Genomic DNA, 22,368 nt, shown 5'->3' with positions numbered 1-22,368 from the left:
CATACTATTCAATTCAGTCCAAAGTTAATACATTCACTCAATTTCATCAATTCGTACCACTCTGGATGACCAAACGTGTTCCAGTAAGTCTCTGGTCAGTACAATACAATCATTGCGTAGCTTTTGTTAACTATATATATTTTATCACAACACTAATTTTTAAGAAAAAGAAAACTACCATGTATACTGTGCCCAGCTTTGTTACACTATATATCACAAAGACTTCTAACCTGTAAACCATAATAACCATCAAAATAAAAACTTAAGCCAGAAACATTTTTTTCTGATCATCTGTCTCGTTCCACATTGACATAAATATACTAAACTGAAGTACTTACAATAATGATACATCTGGAGGAGCAGGTCCATCCTTGTCAGCAAGCAGGGCTGAAACCATAGGCTTTCAAGTTAGATCAGCATCAAATGCTTTCTCAGGGTACTATACCTTTTCCAATCAGGATCTGCAAATCAATCTCTCAGATATGTACACGATAGCTGGGCAAAACTAACAAAATGGCAACTAACCTTCTAGACCATAACTATGAGATGAAGGAAAAGTACAGTTTTGTACCTACCATAAATGTAGATGTCCGATAGACATGCAACTGCAGTCATAACATGTGGGTTGTCCTGCCTCAGGCAGCCCTCGGTCGGATTCCAAAGTCTGGGTCCGACGTCGGCTGATGTCGCATTTCTCTCCGACGTCAGAGCGGCTGGAGTACATAAGCATCAGCAGACGCCATTTTCTTCAGTCTTTCTTGCCGCGCGGTGCCCGAAGCAGTAGCAGTTCGCAAGTGCCGGTTGGTCAGCTCCTGTATTCTACGATACCGAAGTCATCAAAAAAGCCAAGTACCCCGTTGGGGACCTTTTCTTGCCTCAGCCGATGTCAGAAATTACTGAAAAAGTTAACAATTGTCTTTTTTGTGGTAAACAAATACCTCATAAGGATTTCCACTCTTACTGCCTCCCTTGCCTGGGCCCAGACCACGACGTCTCAGCCTGTGTAGGCTGTGCTCGCTTCAACAAGCGCACTCTCAGGCGCCGGGCGGAGTTCGCTGAAGATTTTTTCGGCGATAATTTTGCTTACACCATGCCGTCGGATCTTCCGACATCGCAAACTCCCAGAAAGCGTAAAGACCGGGACCGACATCCTCGGCCCGCGTCTACCACCGACTCCACGCCAAAACCTAGCGCGAGTGCTCCGGTTCCCTCTGAGACGGTCTCCGAACCGAAGACACCGCATTACCGACGACTCAGATTCCAGACATTACTCCGACGCCAGTTATAGATTTTCCTCCGTATACCGAAACCGAGGAAATGCCCGAGACCATTGCTGTAGACAAGGTCACTCCTGCACGTGGAACTGCCAGGACCCCTATGGCCATGTCTATTAAGGCCTACACTAGGGCTAGGGCAGCCAGCAAAACAAAGCATATTACTTCTAAATCCTTACCTCAGCCGACTCTGGAGACACAAATTATGTCCATGGCTGGTCCATTTCTTCCCAAGGGGGCTGCCAAGAGAGTGTTGCTTAGTCAGATGAGGTGCAAGTCATTGAGTTTGCCTTCTGGTAGATTGGGACCAGTGTTCTCCTCCCTTCTGTGTTGCAGTGCCCCATTGGCGAGGTTTGGACTGGGCTTGTGGTTGTCCTCTGCCTCGGACGTCTGTATTTACTCCTCTGTGGTCTGTCAGTAGCTGGAAAGGACCAATTTTTTTTTGGCCAGTTTCTGCTGAAGCGAGGGGACTGTACCTGTAGGAAATCTTTGACTGTCTGCATAGATTTTGCCTTATCCTCCATTTTCTTTAAGACTTCTGCTTTAACTCCAAAAAGAACATCCTGCTGTAAGGGAGCACCTAGAAGCTTTGCTTTAACATGATCAGGCAGAGTTTGTTCCTTTAACCAAGCTGCATGCAACAGATCCTGCATTTCTTTCAATTCAGACTGTTGAGGGAGAGTGGTCATTCTTTGCATTAACTGAGATAAGAAATTGCTGATACTTTAGCATGTGAAATTGGCAATTTAGTGCCCTCATACCTAGAGTGGCTGAGGTGTAAACCTTTTTCCCCCACCTGTCTAGTGCTCTGGTGTCCCTTTCAGAGGGTACAGGATTTTTAGCCATAGAAGCCTTAGCCCCTTTGGGACCCTGGGAGATGGTCTCTGGATCAGCAACAGGGCTTTAATAAAGAAATTTGTGGGAATCAGGCACACTATAGTATCTGTCAGGTTTGGCCGGAGCTGGAGGTAGAGAGTCTGGGTTCAAACTGGATTCTAAGTAAACATCATCCACACTGTCTAAAACTGGTGAGATGGCAAGTGGTCTGGTGCTGGGGGAGTAAAAAGAAACTCTGAGCCTTTTCTTAGAGTACTCCTGACCTTCCCAGTAAAAATGCTCCCTCATAGTGTGTAAAGTTTCCCCAAAGGAGTAATCTTCAGGAGGAGAAGCTGAGGGAATGGAATCCTCAGCATCAGAATCTTCATAAGGGGAAAAGGAGTAATCTTGGTCCTAAGAGGAGTCTGAAGAAATAGACACTTGTTCAGAGGATGCATAATCTTCCTCTTGTCTAGGCCTTTTGTCAGGAGGGGGCTGGGAACCCCTGATTAAAGAGATCAAATCTTCAGCCATTTTGAGCATCTGTTTCTTAGGCATGGGGCCTTGAACAGGGGACTGAAGAGCAGTCCTTTTAGGTTTAATAGGAGTCTTCGTCTTAGGATACGTTCTAATGGTGAGAGTCGGTCTGAAAACGCCTTCAGTAACCGAATGTGTTTCTGCAGCACCGACATCTTTTTCATCAATGTCGTCGGTAGGGCCTGAACAAAAAGGCTGCGTCAGCCTGGTAGATTCCGCCAAAAGTTACGAAGCCGTCTCTGGTTCCATATCTGCGGTAGTCAGGGGCTGCGTCGGAGCCTCACTGAAAACCGGACCAGCCGAGGCCTCGGTATCTGGCTTAGGCCTGGGCTGCCTGTCCTTATCCTTGCGTTTTTTGTGCACGCCGGTAGTCGGTTGCTCCGACGGCATGGTGTAGTTAAATTTTCTACCAAAGTAGTGTCGTGCGAAATCAAAGCGTCTTTTTATAGTACGCTTATTAAACCTAGCACAAAAACGACAACTAGTGACGTTGTGGTCTGGGCCTAGGCAAGGTATGCAATATGAATGAAAATCCTTATGAGGTATTTGCTTCCCACAAGAAATACAATTGTTAACTTTTTCTGGCATCGCTCTGAAGCAAGAAAAGTTTCCCCAATGGGCTACTTAGCTTTATAGAAGACTACGGTCTGAAATTAGAGTTTGAAAATCTCAGGAGTCGGCCGACCAGCACTTGCGAACTGCTTCGGGCACCGCGCAGCAAGAAAGACTGAAGAAAATGGCATAGGTTGCATTATATATACCTCTGGCGCACTGACATCAGGGAAGAAGCGACAGCAACAGACGCCTGACCAAGACTTTGGAATTCCGGCAGACTGCGGGACCACCTGACAACAGGATAACCCAAGTGTGAGGACTGCAGCAGGATAACACGATGAACATCAAGGTTATACCCTCCAAGATGTCAGGCTGGTAGTGGACAACATCAGATATACTACCCTTCTGTGTTAACAAATCCATCCTCTGGGGCAAAAAGACAAGTTTCTCTCTGGTCAGCATCATCAGTTAAGAGAACTAATCATTCAGAGGTAAATAAGGTGTAATAAGGATAGAGTATGGTCTCTTTAATAATGTTCTCAAGTGCTCTTGGTATTATAGAGGCAGAAGCAAAAACATGTGCATACGAACATGCCTTCCCAATTCAAAGTAAAACATCCACTAAAGTCTTGTACATAACTTGCCTAACTGTTCAGAGAGGCTGCAAAAGGTCTATTCAGGAGGTCCCAGTCCCTTGAGCAATAAAAATACCTGCTTGAGAAATGCTCTATGGTGGGGTCTGATATGAGGGTTGGATGCCCTACTACACATTTTTTCTGAAGAGATACTGGAGGCCAATAAAATGAGACCCTAACTCTCACACTTCTGCCTCCTACAAAAAGGGTTCTTGTTTCCTGGGAAAATTCCTACTCTCTTAGGTGGTGACTGGAATGGACCATGCGTCTTAAGCATTCACCACCTTTCCCCTTTCCTAATGTTTTCTAAATTTCTCATCACATCGGAAGTCCAAAGATGAGGTCATTATCTAATGGGACACTCAAGTCTGCAGCCATACCTGCCTTCAGAGCGCATACAAAAAGACAACTGCTCTAGAAACAGAATATGTAATGTCATAGAAGTAAAGTTTCACCCTGCAGGATAGCACTCAATTTATTGAAGCAATGATGCTCTTCCTTTTTTGAGCTACAGTTATCCAACATATCTCAAAATATGTTCTTGGACTTTTATGAGAAAGGTTTTACACGTATTCTCTCTTCTGGTTAGTAAAGAAAATGTGCACCTTCCTTCCATACCCAAGAGACTGCTTTCCTCAGAACTTAGGCAAGACTTTCCTCCAAGTAGGGAACCTAGTATCTTCTACAGCCTTGGGAGATACGACAGGGTCTGCCACAGGGTTCTTGTGTAAAAAAAAGGGTGTGGTACTTCAACCCCAGAGAACTGGTACGGTCTCCTCAGAGATAGACACAGAAAATGACTCCTGGCAGCTGGTACTCAAAGTACAGCTTTTTTCACTTAAGCATAAATGTAAATGAAGTGTCTTCATTGTTGCAACAACAACCCCTTGGGACTTCTGGCTGCGGAAACCCTTGGCCAGCACAAATAGACTTCTGCCTCCTAAGGGGACAGTGAACACTCGCCCATCTGAAAAGATGTCAAGGTACAAGAGTCATTTGCCTGCTCAATTTTCTCAGGTCTTTCTTGCCTCTACCAAGGACTGCAGCGCCACACTCCAAACCCTAAGCCAAGAACAGAAAGCAAACAGTCCCCAGGAGGGCCACTGAAGGAAAGGGACCTGAAAGGGGCAACAGGAGGAAGAAGAAAATTAAGGGGAAAGGGAATAATAAAGTTCCCACCCCAACCTAAATTAAAACAGGATGGGAATGAAGGGAGGGAAGAACTGTGGCAACAGTGGAGACAATCTAACATCTGCACTTTATGATGAGTAGACAGCTGAAAAAGAAGTTATGTACCTACCATAACGTTTAATGTTTGTAGTCCATCTCTCCCTTCATTCTTATTCTTGGGATCTGAGCCAAACCTCGGCTCCGACTCGGCCATACTCTAGCTCAAAAACTTCTGGCTGGCTCGTGTGCATCACTAACACAACCCAGATGTTGTTTCCTGCAAGGAGAAACATACAGAAAAAGGACAAACCAAGCTAAAAGGACTAACGTAACCAAAAAAGCAGGAAACTCTACCCCCAAGGTCCTCAGAGGAGCTAGGAGGGTGGGTTCATAAGAATGAAGGGCGAGATGGACTACAAACATCGAACGTTATGGTAGGTACATAACCATGTTCAGTAGTCCTATCTCGCCTTCATTCTTAATCTTGGGACAACGTCTCCTAGCACCTTCATCTTGGGTGGCTCATTGGAAAATGCTCCCGAGTACTGTGGAACCAAAGGAAGACTTGTTCCTGGAAGCCATATCAAATTTGTAGCGAGTAACAAATGCATGAGGGTAAGCCCATTTTGCTGCAGCACAAATTTCTATTGAAATTTTAGCCTGAAAAGCTACCGAAGTAGACAGATCTGGTAGAATGAGCTTTCACCGTGAAGGGAAGATATTTGCCACTAGATGAATAGACAAAGGAAATGCAGCTGGAAATCCAGTGAGATAATGTGACTTTAGAAACTGGAAGGCCCTTCCTAGTATCTGAAAAGGAAACAAACAACTGATCTGACTGAAAACTTTAGTTATGTCCAGATAAAAACGCAATTTTCTATACACACCCATTTGGTGAAATTTGTACTCTGCCTTGTTAGAAAAATTAGGGAAGAAAACAGGCATTTCAATGGACTGACAGATATTGGCTTGAGAAGAAACCTTAGTAATAAAGGAAGGGTTTGTCCATAAGGAGACCCTATCTTTGTGAAACACCAAATAAGGGAGTTTAATGGAAAGAGTTTGCAGTTCAGAGACCCTTCTTGCAGAAGTGATAGCCACTAAAAATATAGTTTTCCAAGATAGTAACTTAAGGTCACATGTTGCTGAGGGTTAAAAAGGACTTGACGCAAGTCTATGGAGAACAAAGTTCAAATCCCATGGCTCCACCGGATCCATGACTGGGGGGGGGTCTTAAGGTGGTCCTTTTAAGGAAAGCTCTACACAGTCTATGTGCCATAAGATTAGGTTCATTAGCCAAATGAAAAGTGGAAATAGCTGCCAGTTGAATTCTAATAGTGGCAGCTGCTGAACCTTGGTGGAGCAACTGAGAAAGGAAGTCTAAAATGGCAGAAATGGGAGCTGTGCAAGGACTGAGGTTTCTCTCACGGGCCCAAAAGGAGAATCTTTTCCATTTGCTGGTACAAATCTTTCTGGCAGAAGGTTTCATAGGCTCATAGGTCAGTACTAGGATAACTACCCTTGCAGGCCATTTTAAGCCTAGCCAACTACCCCATGTGGGGATCAAACCCTACAACTTGTGTCTAAGGTAAATACCTTAACCATTATGACACCCCCTTCTCCCCCCCCCCCTATTTATCCCCCCCCTCGATTCCTATCAATGTCTGTACATTTTTCTTCTTTTGAACCACCATTATCTTTTTGTTTTTACTCTTATATGTAGTACATTTAGACCACTGCTAACAGTACAACCCTTAATGTTCATATTGTTTTCTTTTATTTTTCTCTTTATAATTAATTTCGTATTTGCATTGTTAGTTTTAATAGTTTTGGTCCTGTATGTTTATATTTGCTTATGTTTGCTGAGGCTATTTCCCCTTGGGTCTCCACTGAAAATGGGTTTGATTGGAAATTCAGTTGGACTACCGGTTAACAAATGTGAAATAAATAAAAATAAAACAAAACAATCACCAGCTGCACATCACTGGGACATTCTGGTATCCACCACACCTCCGCGTATTACTTTAGTCTCTCTTACTTACCTCTTGTAAAAGTGTTCTGCACTTATAACAGCTGCAGCAGTTTGAAATCAGAAAAACTCATCTCTTCTTACCAACAGCTTTCTGCTTCTCCCACTGTCCTGCAACTGCAGACAGTTTTCAATTATCAGCATTTTTATTTTGCCCTTGCATTACACTGGCAATTTATAAGGTTATCTAAACTTTAGCTACCAAATGTTAAAATCTTTTTTCTGGGGCTCACTCCCACTTTACTTTCCCACATATTTCTCTCTTCCTTCACTCATTTTTAATGTTACACATCTGTTAATACAAGTTTACCGCATACTATTCAGTTCAAACCGCTTACTTTTAGTTACATACATAGTACCATACACTTGGTCTTTGCAGCTTACAGATTCACAAACTGATAATCCTTATCCAGCCCTCTCAGGCTCACTCCGCTCCCATACCCCCATTCCCACCCACCCCTGCTTACCCCAACTTTATACTATAGCCAATCTATTCCCTCCTGCCACTCCCTACTTCCACCCCAACCCATCAGCTCTTACTTTGTTGACAAAGAAAAAATTCACGCATTTTAGTCAAATCCTACCTCCATTCTAATTGCACTACTTCAAAAACTACTCCCCTTCTCCCTTCCTCCCTCTTTCAAAAATGTTACACTTTGTCTTAACTACCACCTTACTCGTTTTTCTCACTACCTCTACCGCCCATCACCATACCCTACCTTACATAAACCCTGCCCCTATACCATATACTGACCTCTCAACTATTCATTCTTTCCATATTGTTCCTACTCTTTTCTAATCACAAGGACACCTACCTTCTTAAAAATTAAAACATCCCCTCTCCCCTCACTCCATCCCAAACTATCAAAAACTAGAAGTTATGTACCTACCATAACGTTCCATGTCAGTTGTCTTCTTCTCGCCTTCTTTCTTGCTGGATGGGTTCGGAGCAGATCCTCGGCTCCGACTCGGCCACTCTAAAAGCTCGAAAGCTAGTTCCACCGGCTCGAGGCTCCCCTATATCCCACAATGCTAGGCGGTAATTCCTCAGATCTCATTTGAAAGCTAAGGCCAGCAATAAAATTCCATAAGGAACAAAGAAAAACTCCTCTAGGTCTGTCCTGGCTAGGGGGAAGGAGGGTGGGACGCAAGAAAGAAGGCGAGAAGACAACTAACATGGAATGTTATAGTAGGTACATAACTTCTAAATGTTAAGTTGTCAATCTCGCCTTCATTCTTGCTGGATGGGACCGCGTCCCTAGCACCTTGTCCCGGGTGGCCTATCGGAACAGACTCTTGAGTACAGTGGAACCAAAGTTGGCTCGGTCTCTAGAGGCCAAGTCCAACTTATAAAGAGAAATGAAGGTATGGGGAGAAGCCCAAGTAGCTGCAGAACAAATCGAATCAATAGGCAGCCTATCTTGGAAAGCTATAGAAGTGGCTAAAGCTCTAGTTGAATGAGCCCTGGGTTTGGATGGCAACCACTGATGTCTTATCTCATACACTAGGGTACTCAACGAAGTAAGCCATCTAGAGAGAGACACTTTAGAAACTGGAAGGCCCATTCTACCTTCTGCATAAGAAACAAACTGTCAGATTTCCTGAATTGTTTGGTCCTGTCTAAATAGTACCTAAGTTGGCGATGAATATCTAAACAGTATAACTTGTTCTGACCTATTAGAATAATTTGGGAAGAAAACAGGAAGCTCAATGGTTTGATTCAAATTTCCAGTGAAGCTACCTTGGGCAAAAAAGACAGGTTAGTACGCAAGGACACCTTGTCCTTATGAAATACCAGATAGGGGGTCGACTACACAGAGCATGGAGTTCAGAGACTCTTCTAGCTGAGGTGATAGCTACTAAAAAGAGTGTTTTCCAAGAAAGTAACTTTATTGAACATGAAGCCGCAGGTTCAAAGGGGGAAAGAATTAAGGATGCCAGAACCAAGTTGAGAGCCCATTGAGGAGGAGGATCGCTGATGGGTGGTTTGAGGAGAAAAACTCCCTTTAAAAAGGCTTTGCAGAGTTTGTGAGACATAATGGAGGACTCAGACTGCAACATGAAAGTTGGATATTGCTGCCAATTGAACTCTAATGGTAGATGGAGACGAACCTGAGTGGAAAAGTTCGGCTAGAAAGTCTAGAACTGATTGAATGGAAGCAGTGAAAGGATCTATATTCTATGACTGCGCCCAATAGGAAAAACGTTTCCACTTGTTATGATAAATCTTCCGAGTGGAAGACTTATGAGAGGCTATCAAGATATCTCTGAGTGAGATATCAGAGGAAGCCTGGCTAAAGTTGGAATTGGAGGAACCACGCTGTGAGGTTCAGAGAGGGAAGGGAGTGGTGCAACTGAAGGGAGTGGTGCAACTGACCCGACTGATGGGTCAAGAGGTCTGGAACTGGGTCCAGATGCCAAGGTTGCTCCAACAGATAACGGTGGAGAAAAGGGAACCAAACCTGTCAAGGCCAGTAAGGGGCAATGAGGATCATGGAAGCTTCCTGAGCGATGGCTTTCTGTATCAGCTGGGACATCAGTGGGAAGGGAGGAAAAGCATACAGAAGTCCCCGGGGCCAAACGTGCACTAGAGCGTCTCTGCTGGGGTGGCCTGGTTGGGGAAAAAGGGTGAAAAAATCGTCGCACTTGCTGTTTTGGGGAGTAGCAAAAAGGTCGCAGCAAGGCCTGCCCCACTTTTGAAAAACTTTCTCCAACACTGAATTGTTCAGAGACCACTCGTGAGGCATGAGAATAGCTCTGCTCAATTTGTCTGCAATCACATTGGACTTCCCGGGGATGTGCGTTGCTAACAGAAATCGTTGAGAAGAAATCGCCCATTGCCACAGTCTGAGTGCCTCTCGACATAGGGGGTAAGATCTGGTTCCGCCTTGTTTGTTGATGTACCACACTACAGACATGTTGTCTGTCTGAATTGCTATAGTTCCCTTGGGAAGAGAGTCTTGTAAGGCTTGCAACGCTAGAAGCACTGCTCTCATCTCTAGGACGTTTATGTGCAAGTGGCACTTGAACGGTTGCCACATGCCCTGGACTGTCCTGCCCTGGAAATGCCCCCCCCCCCACCCGATCAGGGAGGTGTCCGTTGTCACTGTAGCAACCGGAGGGGGAGGGACGAAAGGTCTCCCTAGAAGGAGCTGGGAAGATGTGATCCACCAAGAGAGATGATAATTGCACGATTGAGTTATCCGAATAGGATGGGACAGTGGATGACTGATAAGACGATTGTGTGAAAAACATCCATTGCAAAATTCTCATATGGAAGCGAGCTAATGGTAGGGGAGGGATGGCCGCCGCCATAATCCCTAAGACTTTCAGGATCAGTCTGGCTTTGACTTTGTTGCTCTGCAAGACAAGAGAGACCTGTCTGTGTATGTCTGCTATTCTCTGCTCTGGGAGTCTGGCTGACATATTGACTGTCTAGATTTGCGCCTATGAAGGTAATAACACAACAAGGCGACAAGACAGACTTTTCGTAGTTTATTGAAATGCCTAGTGCCTGACGTGTGAAAAGTGTAGTCTCTGGCGAGAAGTAAAAGATGCTTGGTGGGGGCTGTAAGGAGCCAGTCGTCTAAATAAGGAAACGCCTGGAATCCTCGTAGTCTCGGATAAGAGGCTACCACTGCCATGCATTTGGTAAACACTCGGGGGGCTGTAGTGAGACCAAAGGGCAGGGCTCTGAACTGAAAATGACTGGTTCCCAGCCTGAAGCGGAGAAACCTCCTGGAGCGTCGACTCATTCTGATGTGATAGTACGCATCCTGGAGATCTATCGAGCACATCCAGTTATCCCGCCCCAAAAGGGGAAGAATGGACTGCAGCGTGACCATCCGGAACTTTGTTTTCTTGACAAACTTGTTCAAGTTGCTGAGATCCAGAATGGGTCTCCAGTACCCTGTTTTCTTTGGAACCAAAAGGAATTTGGAGTAGATTCCGGATCCTGCTTGGTCTGTTGGAACTGGTTGAATGGCTCTTTTTGCGAGCAGCTTTGAAATTTCTAATGCTGCTTGCTCCCTTTGACTGGGTGGAACGTCTGGAAGGGATTTTTTGGATTGCTTCGGAATGAAAAGGAAAGGGATTCTGTAGCCTTCGGAAATGATAGACTGTACCCACTTGTCTTGAGTTAGGGATAGCCAGGCTTTTGGGTACAGTGACAACCTTCCCCAGACTGCCTCCGAAGGTGGACAGTCGGGCAACACCTCAGGGATGTTGAAAGGGCTTGTCGGAAAAGGATTCTCGACTACCCTGATTCTGCGGGCCCCCACTGCCTCTAGGACGGCGTCTACCATTATTGTTCCCCCCTCTGCCTCTAGAGGGGAATCGACTCTGTGCGTCAGGCAAATCTCCTAGAGATTGTTTGCGGAACCACATCTTTCCCTTCTTCTGGCCTTTGGGGTAAGGTCTAGAAGGAGTAGAAAAACGGACTCCGACGGCAGAAAGAGACTTGCCATCAGTCTCGCACCTAGTCAGGGTTTCCTTCACTTGAGGACCAAAGAGGGATGATCCATCAAAGGGGGAATTAGTGAAGGACGCCTTGAAAGGGTCCGCAAAGTTACATAGCCGCATCCAGACGTGCCTACGCAAGGCTACACCTGTACCTGCCGCTCTACTTGCTCCATCCGCCGCATATGAAAGGAGGCGCATGGAGGAGTTGGTTATAGAATTGAGGGTTTCCAGCTGAGAGTTAATTCTATCCTGAAAACCCACAGCTGTTGGGTCATTCAACATTTCACTCGCTTCCTTGAGCAAATCCCTCTGAAGATGAGTAAAATGACACAGGTAATTCAGCGATCTCACAGTAGAGGTCGCCGACGAGAACATCCGCTTCCCGTACCTGTCCATCGACCTAGACTCCTTGTTAGGAGGATGAACAGGCACTGAAGGATCAGCTAACTCCTTCTTGGTGGCCGCAGCCACCACCATAACATCAACAGAGACGCCTTTGGACAGAAATTCTTTGTCCGTGGGGGCCATGATGAATTTTGATTGTCTCCTGGGGGTGGGTTCCACTGAATCAGGAGCCGCCCAAGCCTTCTTTGCCACCACTTGCGTAAGGGGGCCAAAGGGAGGGGACACCCAGGAGGTGGAAGGGCGAGAGCCAAACGCCTCAAGATACATCGATTCATCCTCTGAAGGGTTGGGGGCTGGCCAATTCCCCCTCCGTTTTAAGATTTCAAGGATGTCTGCAAAGGAGACATCTTCAGAGGGGGAACGAGGGGAACCTTCAGAATCCTCTAAATCAGTGGCAGAGGTGACAGACTCAGGGGAGTCAATGTGCTTCATCTTGCACTGCCTCTTCCTAGGGAGCTCTCCTACAGGGTCAGGAGAGGCCTCGGAAGAGTAGGAGATCCCCACTGGGGAAACTTGAGGAGCTGGCTCTCTACGGTCGGGGATGAGAGAGTGAGTAGAAATCACCGGAGGCACCATAGGGGGGGGGGGGGCAGAAGGAACCGACTGTGGAGTTGAACCTGGTTCTAACACGCTCCTCATGACCTCGAAGGCACCCCTGTCAGGCAGAGCCGGAGGTCTCTGTTCCGAAAAACTGAAAACCTCCCCTGGCACCGACAGTGATGGCTCCGAGGCCGATGTCGGAGCCGAACTCACAAGCGCCGAAGCACCGAAAGGGAGAGCGGGGTCGGACAAGGGTCCGATGCCACTCGCCCCCTCAGAGCCGAGGGAAGTCCGGCACCAAGATTCTTCCAAGGAAGACATCGGAGCAGACGACGGAACCGAAGACAAAGGTATCTGTTCCGACGCCACCACAGTCTCGGGTCCGAGCCGCCCCGGCTCCTAACTCAGAGTCAGAGGAGGAATATTTTGAGTGATAGGAATAGGTCTTGACTGTTGAGTCGGACTTTGAAGCATCTGGGCTAATGCCTCGGACTTAAGAAGTCGACTCACTACTCTCTGAAGGTCATGGTCCGATAACCTGGAAGACCTAGAAGAGTGGGATCTATGGCTCCGTTCAGACAGCAAGGGTGATGCTGGAGCCGAATGAACGGAGCCGATAGATGGAGATCGGGACCTTTTTCTAGATGCCGGTTCCGACAACATAATCGGCGCCGACTGAGTTATGTCGTTCTCGGCTCCGGCCGGAGCCGAGGACACCGTAGGGGCTTGTATTCGAGGTTCATCGGCTCCGGCCGGAGCCGATGTTCGAATAGCCTTAGGGCCTCCAGAAGACGGCTCAGAGGCTGGAGCCGAAGGTCTGGAAGGCTTAGAGGGTTTCCCCGATGACTGAGTCGAGGGACCCTCAGGCTTTAGTAAGCCCCTTAAAATAAGTTTATTTTTTTCGCTCCTGCAGGACTCTAGGGCTGAAGCCATGGCAAACAGCACATGAGTCCTGCAGGTGCAAAGGTCCCAGGCAGTACACACAAGAAGTGTGACCGTCTTGTCAGAGGCATCTTCTGACAGCACGAGTCACACTTCTTAAAGCCTGAGACCTTTGATTCCTTAGACATATCTAAGGGTAAAGTGTAACCACACAAACACACACACACACCGATTACACTTAGGAATGAAATAAAACTAATTTAAATTAAGTTATAAGTAACTAGAAATAAAATCCCTACAAAACACAGTCACTCACTACAGGAAGGGAGGGACTGGGCCTAGGGCCCGAGGGAAAAATTCTAGAGATTTTTTGGAAAAAAAGGGGGGGGGGATAGATTACTTCAAAAATTAACTATTTAGAAAAACTAACTTTAAAAGGGGGAAAAAGGCTAAGAAAACTAGTTTCTTTACCAAAAACTAACCTGAGCCGGTAGGAACACACTTTGATCGCTGTAGCGGCAAACGAGATCCGAGGAGTTACCGCCTAGCATTGTGGGATATAGGGGAGCCTCGAGCCGGTGGAACTAGCTCTCGAGCTTTTAGAGTGGCAGAGTCGGAGCCGAGGATTGGCTCCGAACCCATCCAGCAAGAATGAAGGCGAGACTGACAACTTAACATCATCTCTTTCTTACAACGCATTACTAAAGTTCAAAACTCCCTACACTAAATTTACTATGCTCAGGGGATATACACCCCAATCCTAGACCGACCTCCAGCTCCTTTCGCCCTACCCATCTTACACCCACCCTCTCCCCTCCACTCTTCTCCTCTCAAACACCTCCATATCTAGTAAACACTAGCTATATTTTCTCTCAATATTCAAAGTATAGTAAAGTCACTGAACTTCACTGCTGGATGCCTCTACACAGCGCCCCACCCCTGATACCCTCACCAACTCAGAAACCTGGCTAAAACACCATATATCTGAATGAAGTACTACCCCCTGGCTACAATATCCTTTGCCAGAAAAGACTCACAAAAAAAAAAAAGCGTAGCTCTTCTATACTTTGATCAACTCACCATAGATTCATAGATTCATAGATTTGTACTAGGCTAACTACCCTTTGCGAGCCATTTTAAGCCTAGCCAATTATCCCTTGTGACACTCAAACCCTGCACCTTGTGTTTGTAAGGCAAACACCTTAACCATTAGGTCACCTCCTCTCACAGCCAAACTTTCATCCAGTAGAAGTTCTCACTGTAAACTGCAAACTGAATAACAAAAAATTTGCTATTGCCACCATCTATATACCCCCAAGGAAGAAACATGCCCATCCTTGAACACTTACTCGCCAGGATTACTCAAATTATCCCCTACGAAACTAACACACGTGGAGATGTAAACATCGACTGATACTCTCCTCTCTCTCGCCTACAGACAGCTTTAAACTTTATGGACTTCTCCCAACTAAATTACTACTCCCACCTGCCTTAAACTTTCAACTACTGGTACTATGCTGGACTGGATCCTTACCTCCAATGCCCATCTCTACTACAACCCCTCTATATTTGCTAATTCCCTAAGTGACTCCCCCCCCCCCGTCCTGTATCCAAATGATACCCCCCAGCTGCTCAAATCCCAACATTACAAAGATTGTGCAAACTTTCTAACTCTTACTTTAGATTTTAATTTGAACTCCAAAATGGTAGTGGACACAATAATAAAGGAATGGAATAGGTTCACTTCACTGACGCATCTCAAAGATATTGACAAGGGACCACTGAAGATCAGGTATAAGAGGGGAAAAAATCTGAAATACCTCTTGGAGAGTGGGGGTAAACAGTATCCTGCACATACCACTAAGAGAAAGGGTACTTTTAAATGTGGAGCATGCACGCAAATTTTACTTCTAACACTGACCGGGTATTTTTAAAAAGTAGGAACAAATGGGTGTATGGTAAAAGTTTTAGTAACTAATACTAGTGGGCTAGTATACTTAGTAGTGCGCAAGACCTGTGAAGCCTTTTACGTGGGCAAGACTGAAAGCTGAAAAGATGTATTTATGAGCGTATGTATGATGTTAAGAAATGTAATGTCAAAAATGCTCTGTATAAACATTCTTTGGACTGCCCAGACGCAAGGTTTGAATTTTTTGTTTTAGAGGTTACTATTCAGGATGTGAGGGGGGGGGGTGTATGGGAGACTATCATTGAGTATAGGGAATTATTGTGACAGATTACCCTAGATGCAAGTAGGACACCCGGGTTAAATGATAACATCTCAATAGCACCTCTACTAAAACTCAGGTCTGCCAAGTTATAAATTATTTTTGAAACAAATACATTTACTTGCACTTTTATATATGCACACTTTTTACACTAGTATAAATATGTATTTATCAATTTTACATCAATACACTATTGAGAAATTTCATTGTATCATGAGTGATTGCATGTACAGTTTTTACATATACATTTTACCATTGTTTTTAGGGTGTAATTAGTATGTTCTGACACCAGGTGGCAGCACTTGGAATTTTAAAATGTCTTTTTAAATTGTATACTGTTATTTTAATTGGTCATTTTTTGATTAGGGGAACTATTTAATGGGCCTTTGCTATGTAATTTATTATTCTGATTAAGTTCTTGTGAATGAAAACTTATTTGGAGTGTTATCTACTATTTTGTGCCATTAAACCTTGTTAACCTGAGTGCTTCCTTCCAGCCTGCTTTTCTTCTGTTATTGGTGGTAACTGTGGTTGGAATCCCCATTTTTTTTACTACTTTGACACACACATATACATATATATACATACACACGTATGTCACTTTGAGAGCAGATATTACTTCCCCAGCCCACCTTTCCAACCCCCACCAAAGAGGGCATGGAATGATAATAAGATGACCATTCTGCATCCCACTACTTTTGCCCTGCCTGAGCAACACCCAAACCCATGGGAGGCTGTAACCCTAGCAGAACAAGCCCTATTCACCCATCTCTCTAGAAGAAAATATAATGTAGCTCAATTTGCCCATCCCAACAACTTTTTAGCATTTGGTCCACTAACTGAACCTGCCTCACCAGTACCACACAAGAGCTTCCCCTCAGTACCAAAAGATAGGTCATGAAGATGCCGAATTTCTTAAAAGTATTTAACAGAATAAAATCCAAATTTCTTGACATTATCAAAACACAAGCCATGAACTTCTCATCCATCCCAATGGAGCCCTAGAGGTTTGTACTATTAACTCCCAATGAGTGCATTCAGAGTCTGTCAAAATCATTTTACAGCCTCACATTTCAAACAAATACTAATATGTCTGCATTCTTAAGGGTTAGTAAAGAACTGCAAATGGCAGACTAATTGACACAAACAGTTCTTTATACTGGTTACATTAATGAGATTTAAGGTTTTAAACTGGATTTTGTAAGCCATAACAGTAAATACTAATTCTATAATATTTTTGTGAACTTACAATATCTCAAGCACTCTATGCACAGATACTGCCAGCAGTATTTTGTTCTGCCATCCGTAAGCTTTCATACGAGGCTAAGTGGTAAAGTCTGTCTTGGTTGTTAGAATATTTAGAAAAATATAAAAATTATCACTATTTAATAGTGTATTAGTAATTAAAACACCTTAAGCTGCAGCAGACAAGAAGTCAAATATCAGTACAGTTTTGTTGCACGTCTAGTAAGCTTGAAGACGTTTTGAAATTATTAATGCAACTATTAACAGGCTATATTAGACAATAGAGGAGTTATCAGGATGTAACTGCACACACCTATAGATGTCTCTGCACGTTGAGTCAACAAAATGTGATGGGACCAGTATCCTATTTGAAGGCTGCACAAGAGGCCCCATGAAATATTGTCAGATGGGATAATGGTCTGGAGCTGAGCTTTATGCTGAACTGTGCAATCATGGGTTGCTGGTGACAGTACTTTCACTGTTAACTATATAACTGATTTAAAGCACAACCATGAACTGTAATGCGATACACTCCACAAAATACATAAACAAAATCAATCATACGTACACTTACATCCACAATCATTTTGCAGCTTTTACAAGGTCCAAGCTGACTGAATAACTGGAGGATAAGGGCTTCAGTCACATCTCTAGAAAGATTTCCAACATACAAAATTTTAGGTATATTTGTGAGAGGATGTCAGAATGTGTACAGCCTCAGGAGAAAAGTCATGAAGCCTGACTAGGGATGGAACTGGAGCAGCCAATCTTGAGGGTATGGAGAGAGGGATGGAACACCCCTAACATGTGCGTCAGCAAATCTGGCACTGGGTCCAGAGTCCACGGTTCGCCCATTAGATGAGGTATGAGAAAGGGGAACCAAATCTGTCGAGGCCAGTAAGGAGAAATTAGAATAATTTTGCTTCAAGGATATTGCTTTCTGAATTACCTTCGATATGAGGGGGAATGGAGGTAAAGCATAGAGAAGTCCCGCGGGCCAGAGTGCATCGCTGGGGTGTTTCCCCTTCTGGGGGAATCAGGGTGAAGTAGTTGCTGCATTTGGTAGTGAGAGGGGTGACAGAGCGCAGCAAGGCTGACCCCATTTGCAAAAAATTGTTTCGCAATGTGTGTGTTCAGAGACCACTCGTGAGGCATCAGAATAGCCCTGCTGAGCCTGTCGGCTATCACGCTGGAGTCCCCCGGGATGTGCGTTGCGACCAGAAAGCGCTGGGAAGACACTGCCCACTCCCAGACTCGAAGGTCTTCTCTGCAGAGGGGGTAAGATTTGGTCCCACCTTATGTACCACACCGCTGACATATTGTCATAGTAGATCGTAATCATCCCTAGAGGGAGAAGTGCTTGCAACGCCAGAAGCACTGCTCATCTCCAAGACGTTAATATGCAAATGAGCCTTGTGTTCCTGCCATGTGCCTTGCACTGTTCTCCTAGCTAATGCCCCCCCATCCTATTTGGGAGGCATCCGTGGTCACCGTGGCAACGGGGGGGGGGGGGGTGACAGTCTGCCTGAGTTTAGATTGCTGCTCTGGGTCCACCAGCGAAGCTCCTGTTTGCACAAATCTGTTATCAGAATGGGGTGAGAAAGAAGTAGATAGTGCAGTGACCACTGCGCAAAAAGCAACCACTGCAACTTTCATGTGTAATCTGGCTAATGGAACTGATGTGATTGTCGAAGCCATTGTCCCTAACAACTTGAGCACCATCTTTGCTTTCGCTTTCCTTGGAGGAAGTAAGCTCAAAAACTTGTTCCCAGAAGTTCTGAATTCTTTCTACGGGAAGGTAAGCCCTCATCGAGACTGTATTTCGGCGCCAATAAAATTCACATGCTGAGTGAGCGATAATGCAGATTTTGGCCAATTTACTGTAATCCCTAACTGCAGGCAAGCTGAAATATTAGCGTCCTTGGCCTGCAACAGTAGATGCCTGGTGGTGGCAGTCAGGAGCCAGTCGTCCAGGTACAGAAACACTTGGAATCCCTAACGTCTCAATTGAGCCGAAACCACTGCCATGCACTTGAACACCATGGGGGCTATGGTGAGAGCAAAGGGCAGGGCCCGAAACTGATGATGACTGGCTCCCAGTTGGAAGCTTAAGTGACTCCTTGATGCCCTGTCCATTTTGATATGGTAGTATGCATCTTGGAAGTCTATGGAGCACACCCAAATGTCTTTCCCCAACAACAGGAGTATCGACTAAGTTGACCATTCGGAACTTGGACTTCTGTACAGATTTGTTCAATTTGCCGAGATCCAAGATAGGTCTCAAGTCCCCTGTTCTTTCTGGTACCAAAAAGAATCTGGAGTAAGTTCCTAATCCTACTTGGTCTGCGGGGACAGGTTGGATGACTCTATGAACAACTTTTGGATTTCTAGAGTTGCTAAATCCCTGTGACTGGGTGGCACATCCAGAATTAGTCTGGTCTGAGTGGGTGGAGAAGAGAAGGGAATATGGTAATCTCTGGTAATTATCTTTAAATATCCACTTGTCTTGAGTGATATCGTCCCTGGCTTCTGGGTATAAAGTAACAAGACTCCCGACTGGCTCCAGAGAGGCACAGTCTGGCCTCCTTTCAGTAGCGCTGACAGAGACGACCAAGTAAAGAATCAAGGTCTCCCTGGTTTTGCGGGCCTCCTCTGCCTCTAGGGTGGCATCTACCATTATTTCCTCCTCCTCTGCCTCTGGAGAAGGAATCTCCTTGTGCGTCCTGAAAAAACCTCTACTACTTTTTGAACCACATTTTGCCGCCCTTCTGCCCTTTGGGATAGTGTCTAGAAAGAATGGAAAAAATGAACTCCCACGGCAGACAGGGTTTTCCCTTCCTGCTCGCAACTGGTGAATGTGTCCTTTACCTTGGTTCCAAACAATGAGGATCCATCAAAAGGGGCGCTGGTAAACAGACTTAAAAGGGCTCTGCAAAGTTACACAAACGCATCCAGGAGAGAGTCTCCCAAGAGACTCCTGAACCCGCTGCCCTACTCACTCCATCAGCGGCGTAAGATACCAGCCTCATGGAGGAGTTCACAATAGAATTTAGGATAGATATCTGTGCGTTAACCTTCTGAAATACCGCATCAGATACATTATCCTACAGAGTATCTCCCAGCTCTTTTAGGAGATCTCTCTGGAGCCTAGTGAAATGAGACAGGCAGTTCAGCGATGTAAGTGTAAAAGCCGCTAAAGAAAAAACATGATTCCCCTACCTATTCATCGTTCGAGACTCCTTGTTCGGTGGATGGACAGTTGAGGAAGTTTCTGCAAGTTCCTTTTTGGTGGCTGCTGCCACCACCATGGCATCTACTGGAACGCCCTTAGTAAGAAAGTCCTTGTCCTGGGGTGGACAAAAATTTACTTGGTCTTCTAGGAACCGGTTCCACAGAATCAGGAGATTCCCACACCTTTTGACTCACTAGATCCAGTAGCTCATCAAAAGATGGAGACACCCAGAGGTGGAGGGTTGAGACCCGAAAGCCTTCAGGTACACTGACTCCTCCTCAGAAGGAGATGCGGTGGGCCAACCGCCTCTCTGTTTCAGGATGTCAAGGTCATCTGCGAATGACAACCAAAAAGCAAAGGGTTGCAAGGAGTCACTGACGACAAACTGCTTCACAAGAAAGTTTTATTGCCACTTGAAAAACAGATAACTGCCCACACTACACATAAATTTTCGTTCTTCTAAAGACTTCAGACAGAAATAATGCATTAAATGCTAATAGGGCTTATACATAAAAACTTACTGATCAACCAATAAAATACATTTAATAGTGTCTATCAATCTACATTAACCCTTACTAAGCAATACATAAAGAACAAACTAAATTGAGATCAAAACCAAGTATATAAAAACCAAATATATAAATAGATATAGGTGCATACATGATGGGATGAAAGTACAGGTGAGCAACATTATGTTTAAACATTTTAAAACATCCATTTAAAAGCACTTGTGTATATGTGTATATGTGTATATGTGTATATATATATATATATATATATATATATATATATATATATATATATATATATATATATATAAAATCTATTAAAATACTTAACAATTGTCGAAGGTGCGCTACCATCTAGTGGCCATAATAAATATTTCATGTAAAAAACTTTATTAAACATTCACTAGTTGTATTTTAAAAAAAAGTTTTATAATTTTGCTGCCCTTCGTTTTAACAATGGAAACATACTCGTTAAGACCAGGAAATTTACCCGAGTCTAAAGTGACCTGCTATTAAACCTCCCTATATTCCAATTTAGCTTCCCATAAACCCCCTCGAATATCCTTTGGTACTATTTCTATAACAAAAAATAAAAATTTAGCCTGAACACATTCCACAGTGTGTTTAAACAGAGCTTTCTTTTCATTTCTTCTCCAGATGTCTATCATTCTCATTTATTCGTCTTTTTAGTTTCCGCTCTGTCTTCCCTACATAGAATGCCTGGCACTGTAAACAAGTAGCCAGGTATACAATTCCAATAGTATTACAATTGCTAAAACAGGAACTATGTAGGACCTTATCTCTGTCCCTAATCTCCATGCAACTCACATGTGAAATAAAACAGCATTGACCACATGCCCCACATTTAAAAGTGTCATATTTTCTACCTCGCCCACAGTCAGTTACTGTGCACTACCTTTCAAGTAAAAATTTAAGTTTTTTTTCCCTTTTCTATAGATAATCTCAGCATTTTTTTCTTGCAGACCTCTAAGGTCGGTTAAGAACCTAAACCTATCCCATTCCTTGGAGAAAATATTCTGGAAAATCATAGAATCCACATTATATTCAGTGGCAACGGCCACCTGGTAATCACTACTGTTCCCATTTACTAAATGGTGAGTGGTACTGTCTCCCATTCTTCCCATGATGGGATAGTATCTACTGTCCTTAAAACTCAACACAGTTTATCACATCAACCAACATCTGCTTGGGATATTCCCTATCAAGGGGTAGTCCTAAATATTCAAATTCCTTTAAAAAATCTTCCTGCAATTAAGTTAACCTACTGGCCCTAATAAGTTGGCCCTTAAAAATACTTTTCTTTTGTAAATAAGGGTGTGCACTCTGAAAGTGTAAATAAGAATTTGAAAATGTTTTCTTACAAAACACCCTAGAATTAATACCACCCTGAATTTTGCAGATACTCACTTCCAAAAAATCAATTCCATCATACTGTATATGTTGTGAGCAAATTTGAGAAAGGAGGTGGTATCGTTCATATACTTAATAAAGTCCCCTAACCTTTCTTCAGAGTCCTTCCAAAAGATACAAATTTTATCAAGGAATCTCTTGTATAGGACCCAACAGTTATTTTCAGAGTTAAAAATAACACTTTTCCCACCAGGCAAGTATTACATTTGCATAAGTGAGGGCACAACTGGCCCCCACAGTTACCCCCTTAGTCTGCTAAAAAATTCCCCACAAAGGTAAATACAATTATTCCTTAGTACAAGTTCCATAAGACACAACATGAAGATCATCACTAGAAACAGGTCCTTTGTCCCCGAAGGCCTTGTCCAACCAGTCTAGGCCTATATCATAAGGAATAATGGAAAACAAATCTTTTACAT

At 44.2% G+C, this 22,368-nt stretch overlaps 1 protein-coding gene across 1 annotated transcript in view; it reads right to left on the bottom strand.

The window, feature by feature from the left end:
* LARP4 (La ribonucleoprotein 4) overlaps positions 1-22,368 on the bottom strand; it is a gene marked incomplete in the record, with an annotated part of 1,458,174 nt that overhangs the window by 1,107,801 nt on the left and 328,005 nt on the right.

This window comes from Protopterus annectens, chromosome 9.part0, assembly GCF_019279795.1.
Source record: "Protopterus annectens isolate FY-2018-M chromosome 9.part0, PAN1.0, whole genome shotgun sequence".
NCBI lineage: Eukaryota > Metazoa > Chordata > Ceratodontiformes > Protopteridae > Protopterus > Protopterus annectens.
The sequence above is the reverse complement of the archived record's forward strand: the minus strand, read 5'-3'. Positions and strand labels throughout refer to the sequence as shown.